We start from the raw sequence: 22,783 nt of genomic DNA, 5'->3' as shown, positions 1-22,783 counted from the left end.
TAATGCTAACTAATACAGAACAGATTTGATGGAACTGAATTTGGAGCTCAACGTGGTCTTGAGTGAGAAATTACTGAGTACTGCTTTAAGAAACACATAATTTGAACTTAGCCTCTTGCACTGAATTACTCTTTCTAAAATCATACATAAATATGATAAATTGTTAATTTTAATGGAAAATTATTTGTAGAATCTCATTCATAGTTGCTTGTTATGTGTAAACTTGAATACATAGTGATTAAGAATGCTATTTGTGAATAATATTCATAAAGCTCAGTTTCCATGAGAGCACACCAGTGCTCATAATTGTATGATGAAGTGTTAATTGTTCTGCTACCATATCTGAGGCTACATTTCTCTAGTTATTTTCAAACAAAGTTCATACTCTTCATGAATATTATCCACTTGTCTTATTTTCCTTTGCAGGTACCGAGTTAGAGAAAGCGCTGAAAAACATTGTACACTTTGTGTGCAAGGAAAATGGCTGTTGAAACAACTGATAAAGTCAGACAAACAGCGTCTTCAAGAGAATGAAAGTAAGAGCACATGCTGTTTCCTTTCTACTGTAACTGTCACATATTTGTAAAACAATTATTGGATTTTTGTTGCGTGCAGTGCCAATTTTCTATGGAAAAGAGGTTTGTAACTGTCACATATTTGTAAAACAATTATTGGATTTTTTGTTGCTTGCAGTGCCAATTTTCTAATGGAAAAGAGGTTATCTCTTTAGTTTTCAATAGGTGTCTGCATATTGCACTGAAATACTTTCACCAATGGTTTCCACTTAGAAGATCAAGGCACTAAGTGGGACCATAAACTCCAAGCATTTGATATGACAAGGAAGAGGAGGAAACAGTCACTTAATTGAAATAGGGGTACTGTGTTAAGAGTCCCTTATTTGTTAAATTTGGAGCCTTTCTGCATTTTGGAACAAGAAAGTTCACAGAACACAAGAGAACACACCAATATTAGTACCTTTTTCTACACAATAATGAAGTTCCAGATTTGGAATCCAAAGAATCATGTTTCAGATTCTTATCCAGCAATCCTGACATTTCTGTAACTACCTTACACAAATTCTGGGAAGTTTCCTTATAGAAAACAATTGTCAGTTTCTAACAATTTCCTTCTAAAATCTGTACCAGTGTTTATTGACCAAACATTATTGTTATTTGAAACCCAACAGCAAAGAAAGTGTGTGTTAACAGTATTAATGTTGTAATCAACATTAAACTTTAGTAGATGGATTTTGGGAGGGTACATCAAAGCTTGACAGGTGGGCAAGGGGAAAACAAATTTGAAAAGCAGTGATATGCATGGGAGCAAAACAGGAGAATAATTTAGGCATGCCATTGAACAGTTTGAGTGGCTCAATGGTGTTGATCAGTAAGGAAACAGAAAGTGGTTGATAGAAATGAACCAAGTAGTGGTGGATGAAGAGGGGGACAAACAAAGTGATGCATGACAAAATAAGTAAATGTTGTCTGCAGCTTATATTTACTGTCTTGTTTGACTTTATAATGGAGGAATTCCGAAAGATGGTGAGCAATATTTACCATTAGTCTGTTTAGATTTGTTGTTTTACCTGCTATGGCAGCTTTCGCACTATGGTTTTATATCTGTGTTGTTCTTTGGAGCCTTTGTTTTGTGTAATCAGTTTTTTTTTTTTTTTAGATATGTATGCTGAATGGTACACTATTGCCCCCCCCTTTCCCTCCCTCCCTCCCTCCCCCCAATTCTAAAGCATCCTCTTCAGTTTTAACATGCATCCTCGCATCGAAGATTGCTCACACTCATACTGTGTTCTGACCTTGGTTTCTTACAGCTGCAATTTATAATTTGTTTTACCTCTTCATAAAAGTACCACTAGTGTTTTGTGTGTGTGTGTGTGTGTGTGTGTGTGTGTGTGTGTGTGTGTGTTTTAGCAACAAGACATTCTTCAGTTATAAGGTTCAAACAACCCCTGTGGGGAGGGGGGAAGGGGGGGGGGGGGGGAGTCTGCTTCCTCATGCCCTCAAGGGCTGACCATTCATTTGTTGATTGGCAACTCCAGGATTCCTGAGCTGGAGACTGGTAAGCGCTACCAGTCCTCTGTCACTGTAAACTCCGGGCGTACTTCAGGGACCATCATGCGATGCTGTAGTGTAACATTGTGTGTCACAGGGAACGGAGATCTTGACTTGACAGCCCAGACCATGAAGCTGGTAAAAACCTCCATAAAAAAAATCCTCATCTTAAGGTGTACCACGTGCCGATGAGATGCGTGACTGTTGAGGTGGAACAGTCATTAGCAGGAAACCTCTGGGGAATCTGCTGCACCTCAGTTGTATAAGGCTTATTTAGGCACATGGGGCCCTGTCTGAGTGGGTCCTTTTTTCCCTAGCTGCTCGTAGGACCAAACTGTATCCTCTGAAATTTTCTTTTCCACCTCCCAGTGGAAAGGGTGGGCAACTGGAAGGCAACAACACCCAGTCTATCAAGAGTGCTCAGATAGCCTGTCCTCCTCACTCAGTCACTTGTAACAGAACATATCTATTTTCACAGAATGTGTTTATCATACTTAAAAGGGAACAGGGCAGTTTCGACAAAGTTTCACCATTTAATATACAAAAAGTTTTGGAGGGCCTTGCAGGAACATTAAAATCCATCAAGTGTTAGCGAAATGGGATTCTGTTGGTCAAAACCTCAAATTACCAACAAATGAAGACCCTCCAAAAAGCTCAATGCCTTGGGGAGTATGCAAATGAAACTAAACTGCACAACACCTTGAATTACAGCAAAGGTGTTGAAGCAAAGGTGTTGAGACTTGCAGAAATCTGGTTGGCTTTCCCCAATAAGAACTGATACCTGAGTGGTCCTGGGAAGGCATTGTTGATGTGCAAAACATTATGAAACTGGTGGATGGTGATCTTGTCCAGTCAGACCTACCTTTTAACAGCACCAAACTACCAGAGCATGTCAGGGCAGGTTTCCTACACCTAAGTGTACAGCCTTATTTCCCATACTCAGTGCAGTGTTTTAAATGCCAGCACTTTGGGTACACTACTGTTGGTTGTAAAAGAGATGCCACTTGTGGGAAATGTGGTAAAGCTGCCCTCTATGGAGTTGGTTGTTCTTCTCCACCAAAGTGTGTTAACTGCTCTAGTGATCACTCAGTGTGAAGTAGGGACTGCAGGAATGGAAGATCCAGGAGATCAAAACAACAAAGCGCATCCCATATTGTGAAGCCAAGAAGCAGAAAACTGATGCCACTACACAAACGGAGGTTGCTGTATCAGCACTAGCACCTGCAGCTGATAATGCACTTCTACTGCTGCAGTTCCCTTCAAGCCTGCCAACCCTCCCCCTCCCACCCCCACCCCCCACCACTTCCAAAGTTGTGGCTCCAAAGCCGCCTCAGACCCAAAAATCTGAAGTCGAAGGTGATGAATTGGCCAGTGATGGAGACAGGAGGTACACAGTCTGATGATTTCAATGTCATCCTATCTGACATCTCTCCCAAATCTTCTTCGGAAGCAATGGAACTTGATGTCAGACTGGGGCAATCACCTCGTCTGAAGATTGAGCCTCCACCCATTGTGTGCTTGCTGCCCCAGCAGAAAGTCAAGCTTAAAGTACTACACCATGATAGATGGCTCCCATTATACAATGGAACATTAATGGGTTCAGGACATATGTGGAGGAACTGAAACTCCTAACACAGCAATGCTTCCTGTGCTTGTGTTGGCAGGAAACACATTTTAAAGCATGTGATGACCCTGTACTACAGGGTTATATGTTTTATCGCAAGGATGATCTGAATGGGGAAAGGGCCAAGGGAGGGGTTGCAGTGTTTGTCAACACCACACACCACTCCTCTGCTCTCCCCCTGGCTACTGACCTGCAAGCCATTGCCGTTGAAATTCATGTGTGTCAGAGGATCACAGTTTGCTCCCTTTATCTGCCTCCGCAGGATGCAATAGACTCTGAGGCTCTCACAGATCTTGTAGAACAACTCCCCCGACCATTTATCTCCTGCTGGGAAACATCAATGCCCATCACGTTTTGTAAGGTTTGACCTCTACTTGCCCTTGGGGTTGGGCTTTGGAGAGCCTCATGATTTTTCACGAGCGTTGCATCTTCAACATACGTACTCTCACCCATTTCTGTGCTACCACTGGGTCATTCTCAACCATTGACATCCCCTTTCTGCTCGCCAGCCCTTGTAGACTGTTCAGTGGGAAGTCACTGATGACCTTCATTCTAGAGACCACTTACCACTCCCCATTCACCTATTGGATGGACCTGAAGAGCAGCCACCAAAATGAATGTTTAGCAGGGCTAACTGAATGCTGTTGGTGCAGTATGCTGTGTTAGAACACCACAACAGTTTCCAGGAATGGGTGGACCACATTACATAAGTGATCCATCATGCTGCTGACTTATCCAATCTTCATGCTGCTGACTTATCCTACCTTCATGCTGCTGACTTATTCAACCCAAAGTCCTCTTGCCGTCTTCGGAGGCAACCTGTACCTTGGTGGACTGGCGAGTGCCACTCAGCAATCAGGGCCAGGCATGCAGCACTTAGACAGTTTAACTACTGCCCCACAGTGGAGAATCTCACAGCATTTTGTTTCGCAAGAGCCAAGGTTCGACGCATAATTCAGGAGAGCAAGAAAAGGTCATGGTAAATGTTTCTGGACTCCATCAATCGCTCCATTTGTTTTTCAAAAGTAGGGGAAGCCATAAGGAGGATTTCTGGTAAACACAGTTGTTTATCAGTGCTGAAACAGGGATGTTGCTCAGATGCTGGCAGAGAATTTTGCGCAAACTACTGCCAGTGCTAGCCAGGAATCAATGTTTCATTGCTACCATGAGACTGTAGATAAGAAAAAATTGGACTTTAGATCTGACAATTGTGAGACTTATAGCTGTGTTGTCTCCATGTGGGTGTTGGAATCTGCTCTGTCTGAGACTCGTGATACTGCACCTGGTCACGACCAAATTCTGTACTGCGTACCTCAGCATTTGCCAGCAATCTCAAAGGAACTCCTCATCACATGTTTTGATCTTATATGGCAGGCAGGTAACTTCTCCAACTCATGGAGAGAGGCACTGCTGATACCTCTCCTCAAACCAAGAAAAGGGCCGCACATGTCCCAGTAGTTATCGGAGTATTGCCTTAACGAGCTATGTAGGAAAGACTCTGGAGCAAATGGTTAACCATTGTCTGGTCTGGTTGTTACAGACCAGTTAAGTCCTTAGCCACTCTTAGTGTGAATTCCAGAGATTTTGGTCCACTGTTGAGAACATGACCATGTTAGATGCAGCTGTTCAGCAGGCTTTCCCACATAAACATCACCCTATTAGCATGTTTTTGATATCAGTAAGGTGTACGACACTACTTAGAAACAATGTATTCTCGAACAACTGCATCAGTGGGGCTTTCGTGCCCCCTGCCCTATCTTAATATTGTCTTTCCTGTCTCAGCAGTTTTTTAGGACCAGAGTCAGTGACTCACTGTCATATCGTTTTGAGCAGGAGAAAGGTATCCCTCAGGGCAGTGTTTTAAGTGTTACCCTCTTTGCCATAGCCATAAACAGTATGTCTATGGTAAGGAGTCCTGTACAATGCTCCTTATTTGTGGGCGATTTTGCTATTTTCTGTTCCTCCTCCAGTGTTGCAACAATGAGCTCTCAGTTGCAACTTACAGTGCGGGGGTTAGAGGAGCGGGTTGCAAAGATGGGTTTTCAGTTTTTTTGTAGATAAGTGTGTGTGTGTGCATTTTAATCATTCTCATCGTATTTTTAATTTGCCTGACTTGCATATGAGGGACACCATCCTACATTTTAGAGACTCAGTGAGGTTCCTGGGCCTCATTTTTTACTCCAAATTGTCATGGTTGCCACACCAGAGAGAATTGAAAGCCGGAACTTTGAAGGCACTGAACATAATCAAGTGACTTAGCCACAGGTCTTGGGGAGCGGACAGTGTGTGTTTGCTCCAGTTTTATAGGACTTTTGTGTGTTTGTGGCTGGACTATGGGTGCATGGTGTATGGATCACTGAGGCCTTCTTATTTGAAGATCATTGACACTGTCCACCATCAGGGAATTTAACTGGCTGTGGGTGCTTACAGGACCAGTCACATACCCAGTCGGTATTTCATTGTGCCATTCCCCTGCATGATATCACCTCGCTGTTGAGGTACAAAGTCATGCATCGATAGGAAGACAAGCGGCTGGAAGTGACTGACTATAAGCTCCATGTAGTAAAGCCCACAACTCATATGTCGCATACCTCCTTCCAGCCATGTCGATGGGACGATGGCCTTCTTTCTTGTCTTCACATAGGCCATAGCCATATGGTGCATGGCTTTTTACTCCAGCGAGAAGGACCATCCAATGATAGTGCTTGTGACATACAGATCACTGTGTGCCTCATGTTATTGGACTGTGTTTTATTTTCCGACCAGCGGGCTGCGGTGGATTTTCTGGCAGATCTGCCCTCTATTTTAAGTAACACTCAAATGAAGTTGGTTTGAGTTTTAAAGTTTTTTGAATTGTCCAACATCCTTCCCAAGATTTTAAGGAGATGGTTTTAATGCGTTAACACGGTAACTGGCTCGCCCATATCTTTTGTGAGTAGTCTGCCAGTGATATTTATCTGTGCCTTGCTTTTAGCTCCTTTCTCGTTTCACTTGTGTTTTTATCTCATGTATAGCTACTTTTACTTTATCTCCATTGTTTTAGTGCGTGCGAAATAGAGTGATTTTGTGGTCGATTCTAGTGTATGAGTGTGGAACAATTTCCCAGGTTCTAGCCACATTCGATTGTTTTCATGACTTTAAGGGCGCTGATAACCTTGCCACTGAGTGCCTGCCCATAAGCCCCAAAACACACACACACACACACACACACACACACACACACACACTCTCTCTCTCTCTCTCTCTCTCTCTCTCTCTCTCTTTCTACCTTCATGGGCATTGGCAAACTGATCATGAATAGAAAGTCTTAACTGATTTAGTATTATATTTTTGAGGGTGTACGATATGGAATTTGATGTTTTTTTTCTTCTTTTTTCAGTTACATTCAGTGGATTCTTCTTGTCAGCTGTGGCACAGGAGGATATTAAGTCATGGGTCGAAGGCAGAGCAGGCATCGTCATATTTCTTAAGTAAGTTTGCTTGTCTGAATGCATTCTGGAGTGTAACATAGTTCTATATATATATCCAACAATGAAATGATATCTTCGCTAATAGGATTGGAGTAACATACAAAAATGATTGGGTTCCTATTAATATGAATAAATTAATTTACTAAGTGTTAACAAGACACTGTAGAAATGGACACTAAGTGCATTGCTGGCCGCTGTGGCCTAGCGGTTCTAGGTGCTTCAGTCAGGAACCGCGCTGCTGCTACGGCCGCAGGTTCAAATCCTGCCTCGGGCATGGATGTGTGTAATGTCCTTAGGTTAGTTAGGTTTAAGTAGTTTTAAGTATAGGGGACTGATGACCTCAAATGTTAAGTCCTATAGTGCTTAGAGCCATTTGAACTAAGTGCATTTTATATGGAAAATTGAGATTAACTGAAACTACAATAGTAGGCACAATAAATAAATATTTTTGGAGATGCAAAATATATTTGGTCTGCCATGAACCATATGTTGATGAGACATCGCGCGTGCGCGCGCACACACACACACACACACACACACACACACACACACACACACACACGACCACTGTCTCTGGCTCCCGAAGCCAGTCTGCAAGCAACTGTGCATTATGGGAGAGGCAATCTGCGTGGTAGGGGTGAGGAGGAGGCTGGGGTGGGGAGGAGGAAGTATAGCAGGTTAGAAGTGGAGGATGATAAAGTGCTGTTTGTGAGAGCATACAGGGATGGGATGGGGTGGGGAGAGGGTAGGGCAGCTAGGTGCAGTCACAAGGTTGGACAGGGGAGAGGAAAGGGAGTAGGAAAAGAGAGAATTAAAAAGACAGTGGGTGCATTGGTGGAATAGAAGACTTGAGTAGTGCTGGAGTGGGAACAGGGAAGGGAATGTAGGACAGTGACTAATGAAGGTTCGGGCCAGGGTGGTTACGGAATGTACTCTATAGCGTAGGGAGAGTTTCCACCTGTGCAGTTCAGAAAAGCTGGTGTTGGTAGGAAGGATCCAGATGGCACAGGGTGTGAAGGAATCATTGAAATGAAGAAAACTGTATTGGGCAGCACTCTCAGTAACTGGGTGGTCCAGCTGTTTCTTGGCCACAATTTGTCAGTTGCCATTCATGCAGACAGGCAGCTTGTTGGTTGTCATGCCCACATAGAATGCAGCAGAGTGGTTGCAGCTTATCTTGTAGATCACATGACTGTTTTCACAGATAGCCCTGCCTGTGATGGGATAGGTGATGTTTGTGATCAGACTGGAGTAGGTGGGAGGATGTATGGGACAGGTCTTACATCTGGGTCTATTACAGGATATGAGCCATGAGGCAGGGGGTTGGGAGCAGGAGTGAATAGGTTTGGTGAGGAGCGGAATACGGCTGTGCGAGGGGGTGGGAAGGATAGTGGGTAGGACATTTCTCATTTCAGGACATGACAAGAGGTAGTCAAAACCCTGGTGGAGAATACGATTCGGTTGCTCCAGTGCTGGGTGGTACTGAGTCATTAGAAGAATGCTCCTCTGTGGCCTGATGGAGGGTGTTTGGGAGGTGGTGGGTGACTGGAGAGATAAGGCATGGGAGATCTGTTTCTGTGCAAGATTGGGAGGGTAATTTCAGTCAGTGCGGGCGTCAGTGTGGTGATGTGTGGGACATTTGCACCCTTTTTAATGGTACTTTTTGTATTATTATGCTTTAAAAATAGAATGTAGTAACCAAGTAATGTGCCACTGAAAATTGTCCAGAACGAACTCTGTTATTTACATGGATTAATTTTTGGAATGTATGCGGTGGGTATCTGAAATACTGAAGGAAATTCAACTGTCATGCATGGGAGTTGGTCATTGGACCTGGAATTTTTTTTCTCAGTAGTATTTAAAAACTCTGTGAACCTAAGACCATTTTACTATAATAGATGTTTTTGTTAAAACTACATAATATTAGCTACATATTAAATGTATTATATTTGAAAGAGTGAACAAATTGGCAAAAGTAAATATGTGGCCTCTGTTTTCATGTGTGGGACGCCATGTGAATTCTCATTCTTTCTTGGTTTCCCAAAGGGAAAAAAAACACACATATAATAATAACTTATTAGTTAAAGTTACATTATTGTAACATTAAAGTGACCCACATTTTTAACTACACTACTGGCCATTAAAATTGCTACACCACGTAGGTGATGTGCTGCAGACATGAAATTTAACCGACAGGAAGAGGATGCTGTGATATGCAAATGATTAGCTTTTCAGAGCATTCACACAAGGTTGGCGCCAGTGGCAACACCTACAACGTGCTGACACGAGGAAAGTTTCCAACCGATTTCTCGTACACAAACAGCAGTTGACCGCGTTGCCTGGTGAAACGTTGTTGTGATGCCTCTTGTAAGGAGGGAGGAGAAATGCGTACCATCACATTTCCGACTTTGATAAAGGTCGGATTGTAGCCTATCGCGATTGCGGTTTTATCGTATCGTGACATTGCAGCTCGCGTTGGTCTAGATCCAATGACTGTTAGCAGAATAAGGAATCGGTGGGTTCAGGAGGGTAATACGGTATGCCGTGATGGATCCCAATGGCCTCATATCACTAGCAGTCGAGATGACAGGCATCTTATCCGCAGTGCTGTAACGGATCGTGCAGCCACATCCCGATCACTGAGTCAACAGATGGGACGTTTGCAAGACAACAACCATCTGGACGAACAGATCGACGACGTTTGCAGTAGCATGGACTATCAGCTTGGAAACCATGGCTGCGGTTACCCTTGACGCTGCATCACAGACATGAGTGCCTGCGATGGTGTACTCAACGACGAGCATGGGTGCACGAATGGCAAAACGTCATTTTTTCGGATTAATCCAGGTTCTGTTTACAGCATCATGATGGTCGCATCCATGTTTGGCGACATCGCAGTGAATGCACATTGGAAGCGTGTATTCGTCACCACCATACTGACGTATCACCCGGCGTGATGGTAAGGGGTGCCATTTGGTTACACGTCTCGGTCACCTCTTGTTCGCATTGACGGCACTTTGAACAGTGGAGGCTACACTTCAGATGTGTTACGACCCGTGGCTCTACCCTTCATTCGATCCCTGCGAAACCCTACATTTCAGCAGGATAATGCATGACCGCATGTTGCAGGTCCTGTACGGGCCTTTGTGGATACAGAAAATGTTCGACTGCTGCCTGCCCTGGCCAGCACATTCTCCAGATCTCTCACCAATTGAAAACGTTTGGTCAATGGTGGGCAAGCAACTGGCTTGTCACAATGCACCAGTCACTACTCTTGATGAACTGTGGTATCGTGTTGAAGCTGCATGGGCAACTGTACCTGTACACACCATCCGAGCTCTGTTTGCCAATGCCCAGGCTATCAAGGCCATTATTACAGCCAGGGGTGGTTGTTCTGGGTACTGATTTCTCAGGATCTACGCACCCAAATTGCGTGAAAATGTAATCACATGTCAGTTGTAGTATAATAGATTTGTCCAATGAATACCCGTTTATCATATGTATTTCTTCTTGGTGTAGCAATTTTAATGGCCAGTAGTGTAGTTGTTCATACATTTGTATAGTCGCCCGTTTGTAGCAATTACTGTTCCAGGAATTATCTTCACAATTTCATCTTGGGTGTAAGTTATCTCATCCCTTTCTTTTAGCCATCTGAATAAACTGGGAACCTTCGACTCATGCATGACAGCAACTCTTATGGTGTTGTGATGAACTTCTGTTACTTCTCCTCTGTAGTGAACACCACGGTAATTAACTATCACCCACTGGTTGATAGATAGGTCCAACAAATCCATTGTACTTGTGTCAGCTTCAAAAGTAACATAATCTCGAGGAAGATGATTTGTTTTACACTATGTGGCCTGTCCTTTTGTTTTCAGTATGAAATGATGAAATCCAGGGATTGGTAGAACATCCATCCAAGGATTTTCTTTTTCAGTTTTTTTGTTGATGAATTGTTCATCAACATAGAAGATCTTTCTATTAGTTACAATTTTTGTAGCAAGATCAGCAAAGTCTTTTGCACTCTGGACAACTGGGACATTTTCTCCTTGGCTCATTATATTCTCATGAACATGTTGTTTGACATTCCCCGTATTCCATCAACAACCCTCTTGCAAAATACGTCCATGAAAAATTTCTGCCATATTTCTGGGAGAATAAGTATAGAACTTTGGCCATGTATCTGTTTTTAAATTCAGGGGCAGGTTCAACACTCCATATTACTTCTCCACTGTTTAGTTGCTCTGTATTGAAAATATTACAATAAAAAAAACAGTGAAAGTAAAAATTGCATTTTCGTCCTTATTCTTAGTGTTGGAACAAATAAGAAATGTTCCACATTTTCCTTTAAAGAATAAGGCTGCTGTGAATAACAGAACACTTTCTATGGACCAAAGTGCAGTCATAATTTCATTCTAGCATTCACATGAGAAAGACATGGCAAAATCTATCTGCAAAATACAGGTACCACTGGTTTCTAGTTTTACTATTCTCAAACGCTGCAGACTGCATTCATTTGAGATTTACATGGGCTTTAAAGCTTGGCAAGTCTTGTAGTGTGGCTTCAAATAGGTCTCCAACCTGACCTCCTTTAGTAGAAAGTTGTAGTCCTTGATCTGAGTTTTCCCAACATTTGCTAATAACGTCATCATTGCTGTTTTGTGGCGCCAGCAAAAATTTGCCGTTACAGCAGGCTTCACAACTATTTTGCCAACAAGCAGAAGTGATTATCATATCACACAGTATTTTCTCCCAGAAAGAGTTTGAATAGCTGTATTTTAAGACTTTAAGTATTCTGCACTTGCTCTGATTGGATGCAGTACTTTTCAGAAGTAAAACATTCTTTGGTAGCAAGCTACAAGATTTTGAGAAACTGATAATGAGGTCTGGGTTTTCTTCTTTAAAAACTAGGAACAATTCTTTCAAGAACAGTGTGTTTTCGTGACTTTTTCTTGATTCCATTCTCGCAGATAGTGATAAAGTCTGTAATTCCTGAGCATGTATATACAATATCTGGCCTGAAGTAGAAATCTCTCACTTTTGAATGGTTGACTTTGGATTTTGTGGTGTGCGTACTGTAAGACCTTCGGTACACACACCATCAGATTATTTGACTTGTCGCTCTAACGAAGTAGGCGAGTGTCAGCAATATGTCTCGTGGTCTTATCGTGGCGTGTTTATCTTCTGCCATTAGATCAGACGATAGAAATGCCACTTGCACGCTTAGAGTAGCAGAATGACGGTGACCAACTTTAAACAGAACTTGATTAATTTTCACACACATTTATTAAAATAGTAACAAGCATAAACCTTACGTAACCTGATTCTGGATGCTATTTACAATTGACAATCTGAAGTTCCTTTGGTCTTGGTACGTTAATCTTATTCTCACATATATCTCTGATACTTGACAAAAGTGTCTATACATTTATCTTCATGGCTATGTACAGGAATATGGTAATCTTCTTAGGTGCATACTGAAACTTGACTATAGACTGGTACAGACAGGTGCAGATAAATGCAGACTGACTAATCGGAGGTATGTACACTCGTTATAATACCTCATGCGTTCAGGTACCACTGCGCAAGTGTGATCCGCGAGGAGAAAAGGTTCTATGTTAACAGCTTTCGCATTGGCTGCATTACAGATTAATACGCGGATCGGCGGAAGCAGAATTTGGTCCATCTCTAAGGCAGCGCCATCTCGTAGTGCGGAGACGGACGAGCGCTGCGCATGCGCTGTTGTGCTTAGCGGGGCGCGCTCTAGTGCGAAAGTTGTGTACGTGCTGACTATGCGGAACTGTGTACACAACAGATTTTGTATGAGAATGATGCACTTCTGTGGCTGATAGCGACAAACGAGCACATTCTGCTAAGCATGTTAAAACTGCCATTTTCTTCCTTGGTAAATTGGGCAATGCTCATGTTGTTGTCCATACGGCCTTTCCCAGTGACTGCAGGCATTGATGTGGACCCACAGAGTCTTATGAGGAGACAGAGGGAGATCGCTGCTTAAACTTTTTCGCCCCATTTCTTTGACCTCTGCAGTCTCTTCTGATTTCTCTCATGCTTTCAGAGTTTGTCCAGCTCAGTTTCAGTCATGCCTTGCTTCTTTATCTTCCTTAATTGTGTGATCCGGTTGTTTTATTGTTTTGAAAATCTGGTTTTTCATGTTTTAGTCATTTATGCATCTTTTGCATCGAACTTGCACTTCTGTCTTTGACATTGTGTATCCCCAGAAAGAGAGAAAATATTGTAGTTTTAATTGATAATACAGTAGATATTGCAGATGTTATTTTCAAGAAAGTGTCAGCTTCTTTAATTTTGAGACTGTCAACTAGTCAAAACGTACAAAACAAAGATAGACTAAAATAATAATAACAGAAAAAAATTAAATAAGATAACAAATGCATGAACACACAAAAAGATCTGTACAAAAAAGGACAACATAAAAAAATACAGTTGTAACATTTAGGACACACATTAATACCTAACATGACCTATAATAGAAATGTGGTACAAATCATTAAAAATTATGAGAGTTTTAGAACATAAAACTAGAGCTTATAAAATAAGTGAAATTATTGAAGGATATGACCAAGAGGCAAAAACTATGTTATTTTCCGTCGTGTGTTACAAAGGAATTCTTAACTACTTAAGGGATAATTACTATTCATAATTATAAAAATCATTGAATTGAATATTGTAAATGTGTCATCAAGTACTTGCTTTCCAAAAAGTATGCAGTACAAATTTCTAAAGATCCAAAATTGATCAGGTTTTGCTTGCTTCAGAAAAATCTAGTTAGCAGTCTTGCTTCAGTACTATTAAATCAAAACTGTAAATTTCACAAAAAAAATTATTCAGTATGTTGAATTTAAATTTTAAAGACACAGTATTAGCACTTGGACTGCTCCTATATTTCAAGAGAGATTGCTCGTCACTGTAGGTATGACTGCCATGTGTTGCCAGGCTGTATGGAGGGGAATTCTTGGTATGGAATGAGTGGCAGTTATCAAAGTGGAGCTGTTGCTGGTGGTTGGTAGGTCTGATATGGACTGAGGTATTGATGTAGCCATCTTTGAGGTGGCAGACAACATAGAGGAAGGCGGCTTGTTGGTTTGAGGAGGACCAGGTAAAGCGAATGGGGAAGAAGGTGTAGGGGTTTTGAAGGACTGTGGATAGGCTGTCTTCACCCTCAATCCAGATCACGAAGATGTCATCAATGCATGTGAACCAGGTGAGGGGTTCAGGACTCTGGGTGATTAACAAGGTTTCCTTTAGATGGCCCATGAATAGGTTGGCATGGGATGGTGCCCTGTGGGTGCCCATTGCCATAACATGGATTTGTTTGTAGGTGATGTCTTCAATACTCCAACCACTTCATCCACCGACTCTCCACAGTTCCTGTCCCTTTACCATAAGGTACACTGCTTATCACTATTGATGCCATCACCCTTTACACTAACATCCCTAATGCCAATAGCCCACTACTGAACATTACCTTTTCCAATGCTTGGCAGATTCCAAACCTACAACATTCTTCTGGGTCACCATGACCAACTATATTCTCAGCCACAATTACTTTACCTTTGAAGCTATAACCTGCAAACAAATCCATGGTATGGCAAGGAGCACTTGGATGGCACCATCCTACACCAACTTCTTCATGGGGCATCTAGATTGCTAAACCCCTCACCTGGTTCAGATTCATTGATGACATCTGCATGATCTGGATCGAGAGAGAGGACACCCTATCCATATTCCTCCAGAACCTCTACATCTTCTCTCCCATTCGCTTCACCTGGTCCTCCTCAACCCAACAAGACACCTTCCTCACTCCACCTCAGAGATGGCTGCATCAGTACCTCTGTCCATATTAAATCTATCAACCACCAGTAATACCTCCACTTCAATAGCTGCCACCCATTCCGTACCAAGAAGTCCTTTCCTTACAGCCTATGGGGAATATATGCCCCAGGAAGCCTGGGATATCTTTCATGTAGAAAAAACCTGCGAATTTTTTAAAATTACAAGAATTTTTGATTGTTTTTGTTTTTAGATAAATTTTTGTAATTGTGACTGGTAAGTATTAATAGTCAAACAAAGAATTTTACAGTAATCCACTTCTGCAGCAATAAAAAATAAACTAGAGAATAAAACTTTAGTTGCAAAGAATGCCATTTGCACCAACAAAACACAGTGCACACACAAGCATCTGCCAACAGCAAAATGTGTCAGAGGCTTTTGGACGAAGCCCATGCAGTACTAAGTAACAAACCACTTTCGATGAGCATGACACCACAACTGTTTCCATTTCTAAAGGACCCCACACACGAGCTACAGATCGTAGTGCTCCTTTGCATGGGCAACTGATCGTTTCGTAGATTGCTCATGTGTGATGCTCACTGATTGCTGGTTGCCCGGAAATCTGAGGCACTCTGAAGGATCACCATGCAGTATGGCTGCCTGGCTTGTTAGCAGCAGTGTGTGGGCAATATGGCTGTGACTCGTTTCTCTGTTTATGAAGCTTGGTTGTGTAGGTCCCCCCCCCCCCCCCCCCCCACACACACACACACACACACACAGAGATGTTGAGTTAGAAATTTACTTTAGAATTTTAAGTTACCCAGGACCACAAACTTCTCTGTGAAGTGGAAGCCAAAGTTGCCATTGATATTAAGAAGTAATACAAAATATGCACTTCTATCTTGCAGTGATTAGCATTTGGAAGCTTGTGTTATAGAAGTAGAATTTATGGGAAGTTCATAGTAATAGTTGTGATGTAATGGGCTCCCTCTTATGATTTTGAGTTATTTAAGAAGTAATTATATACATTATTAATGTTTTAACTTCTAAACAAATCTATTATACAGTTGTACTCAAATCCTGTGTAATTTCATATAACATAACTCTCCTTCATACACTTTATAACAAAATTTAGGGTAATCAGTAGTGCTGCTATTAACGATGTCTCTATAGACACACTGAGTAAATTGTTTAAATACTTGCAGTTAAATTATAAGACAAATGAATAAAAAGGATTTGAGGACTAATAAACTTAAAACAGATTGTATTGGCACACTGGAAAGATGTAGACAATCAATTTGGCACCAGTGAAAATGGAAAATAACCTACAGTTCCCAACAAAAGTGTTTCAAAACAAGTTGGGTTATTCCGTGTCAGGTGTCCTAGGGTTCATGGCTTGAACATCTTCAATTTCGATGAAATTTGTAGAGTCTATACCTGAGGGACCTGCATGAACTTCTGCAAAGTTTCAGGTTCATCTGTAATTTGGCTGAGTTACTAGAGTCATTTTTGTGAAGATCACTTTTTCGGAGACCGAAAAGTCACAAAGAAATCTTTTAAGTTTGGCCTGCCACCGTTCCTAATCGAAAAGAACTAGTCCCTTTTTACTGGGTGTAGTGGTACAATTTTTGTGCTCAATACATAAATGATGCAAGTAAATTTCAGCAATGCTTTTGGGATAATCTCAGTTCAAAGTGGGCAACAAATCATGTCACAACAAATTTGCCATGTAGTTCAACAAGGTACAAGTAGTGAGGAAAGGGCACTGCGGACCTGGTCTTTTGCCAAACTATTGTCTGTCTGGCTGTTTGATATTCCATGAATTAGGGCCTAGCTTGTGTGTTTGATTACTGTGCTACCATCCTGTAAATTTTCTAAACAATGTGAATGTACCAGATTATACCCATGTTAAAAGTCATGTGTCTCAAAATGGGCACCTACCGCATTTCATTCTATTAGAAACACTTATTTCCATTTTGGTGTCTCTATGCGTAAGGTGCAAAAATTTCACCTAAACTATGAAGATTTTTTTGTAATTCAAGAAAAATCCTTGCATTGGTCCATGGTGCCTATGCCACTACCGATCTCAGTGACTGGTAACCCCATTGCCAAGTGGCCACACCCAATAGCAAGACGAGGTCAGCCACGGGTGAGTTTCTATACTGCAGGTTCCCAAGCCTGAATGTGGCTATCTGGCAGGTTCCCAAGTCTGAATGTGCATATCTAGCAGGTTTCCAAGCCTTATTTGGGTCTCTCTGTGGATCCCAAGCCATAATTCAGAATTCTTCAGTTGTTGAATGCTTTAAATTTGTTGCTGATATCCAAAACTATTGCTTCTAGCAGACTTTATTGCCACCTCATCATTGATGCAGCTGGAATTGGAATGGCTGCAATTATCTGTTGTTATGGAATCCTGCATATGTCTCTTCTAGCAGGCCAATGAAATGATTGAGCAGTTCCATGGGGATGCATGAAATTAATCGATGCATCTTTTTCTTCATATGAAACTTTACAGATATTTCCTATCCACTATTTTCCATCATAAATACAAGCAACGTACTGGCCGGGTTATAGTTCAGTAATGGTAGCATGTTTAGAACTTACTTTTGCATCTCGGTCAACATTTTCTATAAAGGACAATGTATCATTTGATACTCTATGAATCTGAAGTTGCTTTTCATCAGTTGGCACAAAATGCTGATGCTCTGTTGTACCAGAAACTGTACATCTGTCCTCAAAATGCTTTCCTTGTTCAATTTTTGTATCTTCAATAATTTCGTTTTTGATATAAATAAAATTCAGTGCCATGCACATTTGCTTTGCAGTATTGAAACAGATCAGTTGGTGTTAAGATTTGGTTTTCAATTTGACACTAAAGGCTGGCTCTTGCTGCTATACTCTTAACTGTGCCCCCAGTTCCATCACATGGCGATATCCCATGGCATGTCCCGAAAAACTTCCACTCTGCAGTAATGCCAAAATCTTTTTGATGATGGCAAAGATTTAGGAAATTCTTGAGATTTTTGTACTGGACAGCAGAACAGTCACTAAAATAATGAATACGCTTAATTTCTGTGAAAGTGCACTTCAGGGACTTGATCAAGTAAGTTAAAAAACACGTGCACTGCAACGGTATCATGTTGGAGGCAATCACTGATTGTGCAGTAGCTGATGTGTTTCAGTTCTTCATTATCATTGTAGTAAATGACAATTGGGCATAATGTATCTTGATTAGTTTTCCAATGAAATCCTTGAACTGCATCTTGGGACAATAAAGGAATAATTTTCAGCAAAATACATTAATGTAATCAATTATCCTGGTTTGAGACCTTTAGTCAGTTGCAAATGCTTGCTCTGATGGTTTGCGACGTAGTGGTGAGTAGAAAGGTCCAAAAGTTTTGCAATTAATTCTTCAGTGAATTCATCAACTGTCATTTTTCTGGTTTCAAATGGACTTCTGTCAGTGTGAATCTGTTGTTTAAATTGAATTGGATTGTCATTGTCAGGATCAATATTTGCAAAAACACTTTCCAAATATTCCTTTAGAGCATCTGTTCCTTGACATACTTCACAGTGATGAAGCACACACTCCTTTTCCAAATTACAGAAAATTTTGCTCAGTAAAATTTTTAATCTTTTATTGGATTTTGTGCCAACATTAATTTCACATTCTGATGTATCATGCAGACACAGACTGAATGTGAGCCAGTTACACCTACGGTCACACACCACTTTGGCCTTAATTCACAAAATTTGGAAAATCCAATATCCATGTTTTTGAACCTTTTCTCCATCTGTTCAAACAGTAATATAGCCTTTTTACTTGGACAAATCCAGCTAAATTCTTCATCATAAAGATACTCAGTGACTCTTGCCTTCACAGCCTGAGAAAGCGTTTTTCCACAGTTACCTTAGGAATGTGCCAATATTCCTTGTTCAGCTTTTTAACTTTCTAGCCTTTCTTACCATTCTTTCTGGAGCCCAAAATTCTTCCATAGTCTTTTTGATAGGCCGGCTTTGTGGAATTAAGCTCAAAATTGGAATTTTCTCTTTATGATTTGGTATGTGTAATTTTTCTTTCAATTCTTGGATCAGCTGGTTGTAATCGAAACAAGTCAAGCATTGCTCCAGGTCACAGGGATCAAATCCTCCAGCTGCTGCAATATTCTTAATAATTGCACCTTCAACTTTATGTATTTTTCGCTTTGCATAGCCTTTTGTATCCCTTAATTTGTTTGAATTATAATGGTGATATTCCAAGAGCTGTTAGGCTTGCAATCAAATTGTGAGAAACATTAGTCTCATCATCTTCATCTGATTGAGGTGTACCTTCCATTTGTGAATATTCATTGTATCAAAATCTTTTGTACAGAATGGGCACATTTTTTGGCCTGGTTTAATATCGGATGTGGTTATCCTTTTTAGCTGGTCAGTTGTTTTCACGTTGATTGAATGCAAACTTTTTCGTTCAGTATGGTTTTTCTTACCAAAAGGGTTGCAGCATGGTCTTTGCAAAAATTCAAACCTTTGTGGGAGTAAAGCTTCATGATGGAAGCATAGGCCATCCTGACTCCACCCCTGCTCCCAACCCCCTTGCCTCATGGGTCATATCCCTGTAATAGACTTAGATGCAAGACCTGTCCCATACATCATCCCATGACCACCACCACCACCACCACCACCACCACCACCACCACCACCACCTACTCCAGTCCAGTCACAGTCATCACCTATTCCATCAGAGGCAGGGCTGCCTGTGAAAGACGTCATGTGATTTACAAGCTAAGATGCAATCACTTTGCTGCATTCTACATGGTCATTACAAGTTGCCCAACACATTATTTTTCACTTCAATGCTGCTTCGCAGCCTGTGCCACCTGGAGCCTGGATCCTTCCTACCAACACCAGCTTTTCTGAATTGTGCAGCTAGGAACTCTCCCTGCAATATATCCTGTGCTCCTGTAATACTCCTGACCTCAACCTTCGGAAGTCACTTTCCTCTTCCCCTTCCCTGTTCCCATTCCAGCGCTACACAGCCATCTATTCCACCAACGCACCCACAGTCTTCTTTTCGCTTCTCTCCTTTTCCGCTCCCTTTCCTCGGCTCCCCCCCCCCACCACCTCTCTGCCTAACCTCCAGACTACACCTAGCTGCCCTACCCTCTCCCTACCTCATCCATGTGTGCTCAACAAGTAGCACTTTACATCCTCCACCCCTAACTTGGTATCCCTCCCCCTCCCCATGCCAGTCTCCTCGTTACCCCCCCACCACACAGACTGCTTCTCCCATTGTGCACATTTGCTCGCAGGCCATGTGTGTTTGAATTATGTTTGCATAAATATCTCTCTCTCTCTCTCTCTCTCTCTCTCTCTCTCTCTCTCTCTCTCTCTGTGTGTGTGTGTGTGTGTGTGTGTGTGTGTGTGTGTGTGTGTGTGTGTGTGTGTGTGTGTGTGTGTGGGCGCGCGTGCGCGCGCGCGCACTCCAGATCTCCAGATGAAGGCCTTTTGGCCGAAAGCTTATTTGTTTAGTAGTCTCTTTGTTGTGCTTGTCTGTTACTCAACATGTCCATCATATGGTGACTAGCAGTCTACCCTTTCCATAATATTGCAGATCTGAGTTGTGTATTTATAGTGATCATGCTGTCAGTTTGTGATGTTAACATCATTGTTTTCTGTATTTTCAGGTTGATTGACACAGAAATTCCATCCGTTCGGAGGTCTGTCAAAAAGTTGTTTACACCTGATATCAAGGCAGCTATTGATAATACTACAGCTGGTGATACGCTCCGAAACAAGCTTAAACAGTTATGAGAGATGGAGAGAGATGAACAGTGATTATATTTAAACATTGTATCTGTAGATTGCATCTGTACTGTAGAAAGATATTACCATGTATTAAGATATCATTTACTCATCATCTCTGTTGCTTGAGGAAAATAAACTTTTTCATTTCCACAACAGGAAGCATTATCTTTGTTGTATCATTGTGCATTAGTGGAATAGCATGTTTAAATTCATTATCTTTACAAGTTAATTTAAATGAACAGCAATTGTTAGATTTTTCAGAAAACCTAAGATTGGAAAAGTGACAAAAATTGAAACTGGTTTTAGAGAAAGTGTATTGTATGAATGATGTTTGGAAAATTAAGTCATATGATGTTAAAAGACAATTGCAAGTTACTTAGCCTTGAAACTGGTAACCCTTTACTTTCTTTACAGTGGACTCATAATAGACACCAGTGCTGTGATTCTTGGTTGTCAAATCAGTTCATTCTAAAACCTACATCTGTTGTGTAAATTGTGTGAGCTTTAGTTTTGACATGTAAAAGTTTTCCAGACAGATACTCAAAAGTGTGAGTTTTATAAACCTCTGAAAGAAAAAATTTAAATTAATAATGGAGTACAAAGACGAGTACAGAGACATATTTTATGCAGAGAAAACATGTTAAATGTTACATACTTCACACATGATATTTAGCATATCAGCAATGCCAGGAAAAAGTAATAGAAACTGGACTGCATTAACAGAAGCGACATTGACAACCAGGCAAAAAAAGAAACACACACACGCACACACTTTTTAAATCACAAATAACATTGAATACCAAATTCTCATTCAACAATGAGGGCGTAATAGATGGAAACAAGATGAAGATAAGAGTGGAAAGGCAGACACACTCACTGGGAGAAATGAAGGTGGAGGCAGCAGGCTATGCTATGTGGTTTCCTCCTGTGAAACTCTCGAAATACTCTCACCGGGAGGAAGCCTCACAAAAAAAAAAGGTGAAGTGTCGATGTAACTTTGTACATGTACAGACTATGTAAATGATAAAAGTTGCAATTCTCTGTGACAGGTAGAACAGCCACCAGAGTGCATTAGTGTAGTTTGTGTTTAAAATGTTGTTATCAGGCCTCGTAGGGTATGAAAGGGAGTGAACAGCATCAGATGTTGAGTGAGCACTGTGAAGGATACGGAGATACTGTCTGTTCACGTGGGATTACGTTCTCAACACCTGACGGGGTTTAAAAGAGGACTCATTGTGGGTGCACATTTTCTGGCTGGTTAAATAGTGCAGTATAGAGATTTGTGGGACATTTGGATGTGGCAGTGGCCCACTGTTGGACCTCATGGGAACGTAAGTGGAGGAACACTCTTCGTCAAGGTGCTGGTTGACTACATCTGGCCCCACAAGAAAGAATCACCATGTTGTGCACCAAGCACATTGTAACCCCTTCACTTTTGCACCTGCCATCCAAGAGCAAGTAATAGACACCCTGCAACATTGTGTGTCATCTCACACCATTGGTCATAGACTAACAGTAGCTAGAGTAGGGAATTCATATCCTGTGTGTAGGTTGCCATTAACACCATAACATGAATGGCTGCACATGACTGGACAGTGTGGACTGCTGATGAATGGCATCACATTGTGTTCATGGTTCTTCAATACCACAGACGACTATCAGTGGCGAGTATGTTACCTCTCTTTGGCACATGTCCCTGTGAATTGTCTATATGGTGTTAAGGTACTGCCCTGTGGCCCACGATATCGCTAGAGCTGTCCCTGATTGAACATGTGTGGGACCAGTTCAGACATCAACTCCTTCCTAATGACATTATCCAGAATATCAAGGAGCATTTGCAACAGTTGTGCATCAGCTTGCCCCAAAAGAGGATACAACAGCTTTATCACACTGTTTCCAACTGAATCAGTGCATGCATCCAAGCCAGAGGGATGAAATGTCATATTGATAAGTGGACTTTAGTAATAAGTCTTTATAATCACTGAAACATTACAGACCCTCTCAACCAA

General features: G+C 41.5%; 1 long non-coding RNA gene across 1 annotated transcript; it reads left to right on the top strand.

Annotated features, from left to right (window-relative positions):
* The first annotated feature begins 479 nt into the window (after positions 1 to 479).
* Positions 480 to 20,927, top strand: LOC124722125. The gene is made up of 3 exons (XR_007006444.1): positions 480 to 536; positions 7,070 to 7,160; positions 20,654 to 20,927. It is a non-coding gene; the product is annotated as an uncharacterized LOC124722125 (long non-coding RNA).
* The last annotated feature ends 1,856 nt before the right edge of the window (positions 20,928 to 22,783 follow it).

The sequence above is a fragment of the Schistocerca piceifrons genome, chromosome X (assembly GCF_021461385.2).
Source record: "Schistocerca piceifrons isolate TAMUIC-IGC-003096 chromosome X, iqSchPice1.1, whole genome shotgun sequence".
Taxonomy (NCBI): Eukaryota; Metazoa; Arthropoda; class Insecta; order Orthoptera; family Acrididae; genus Schistocerca; species Schistocerca piceifrons.
The sequence above is the reverse complement of the archived record's forward strand: the minus strand, read 5'-3'. Positions and strand labels throughout refer to the sequence as shown.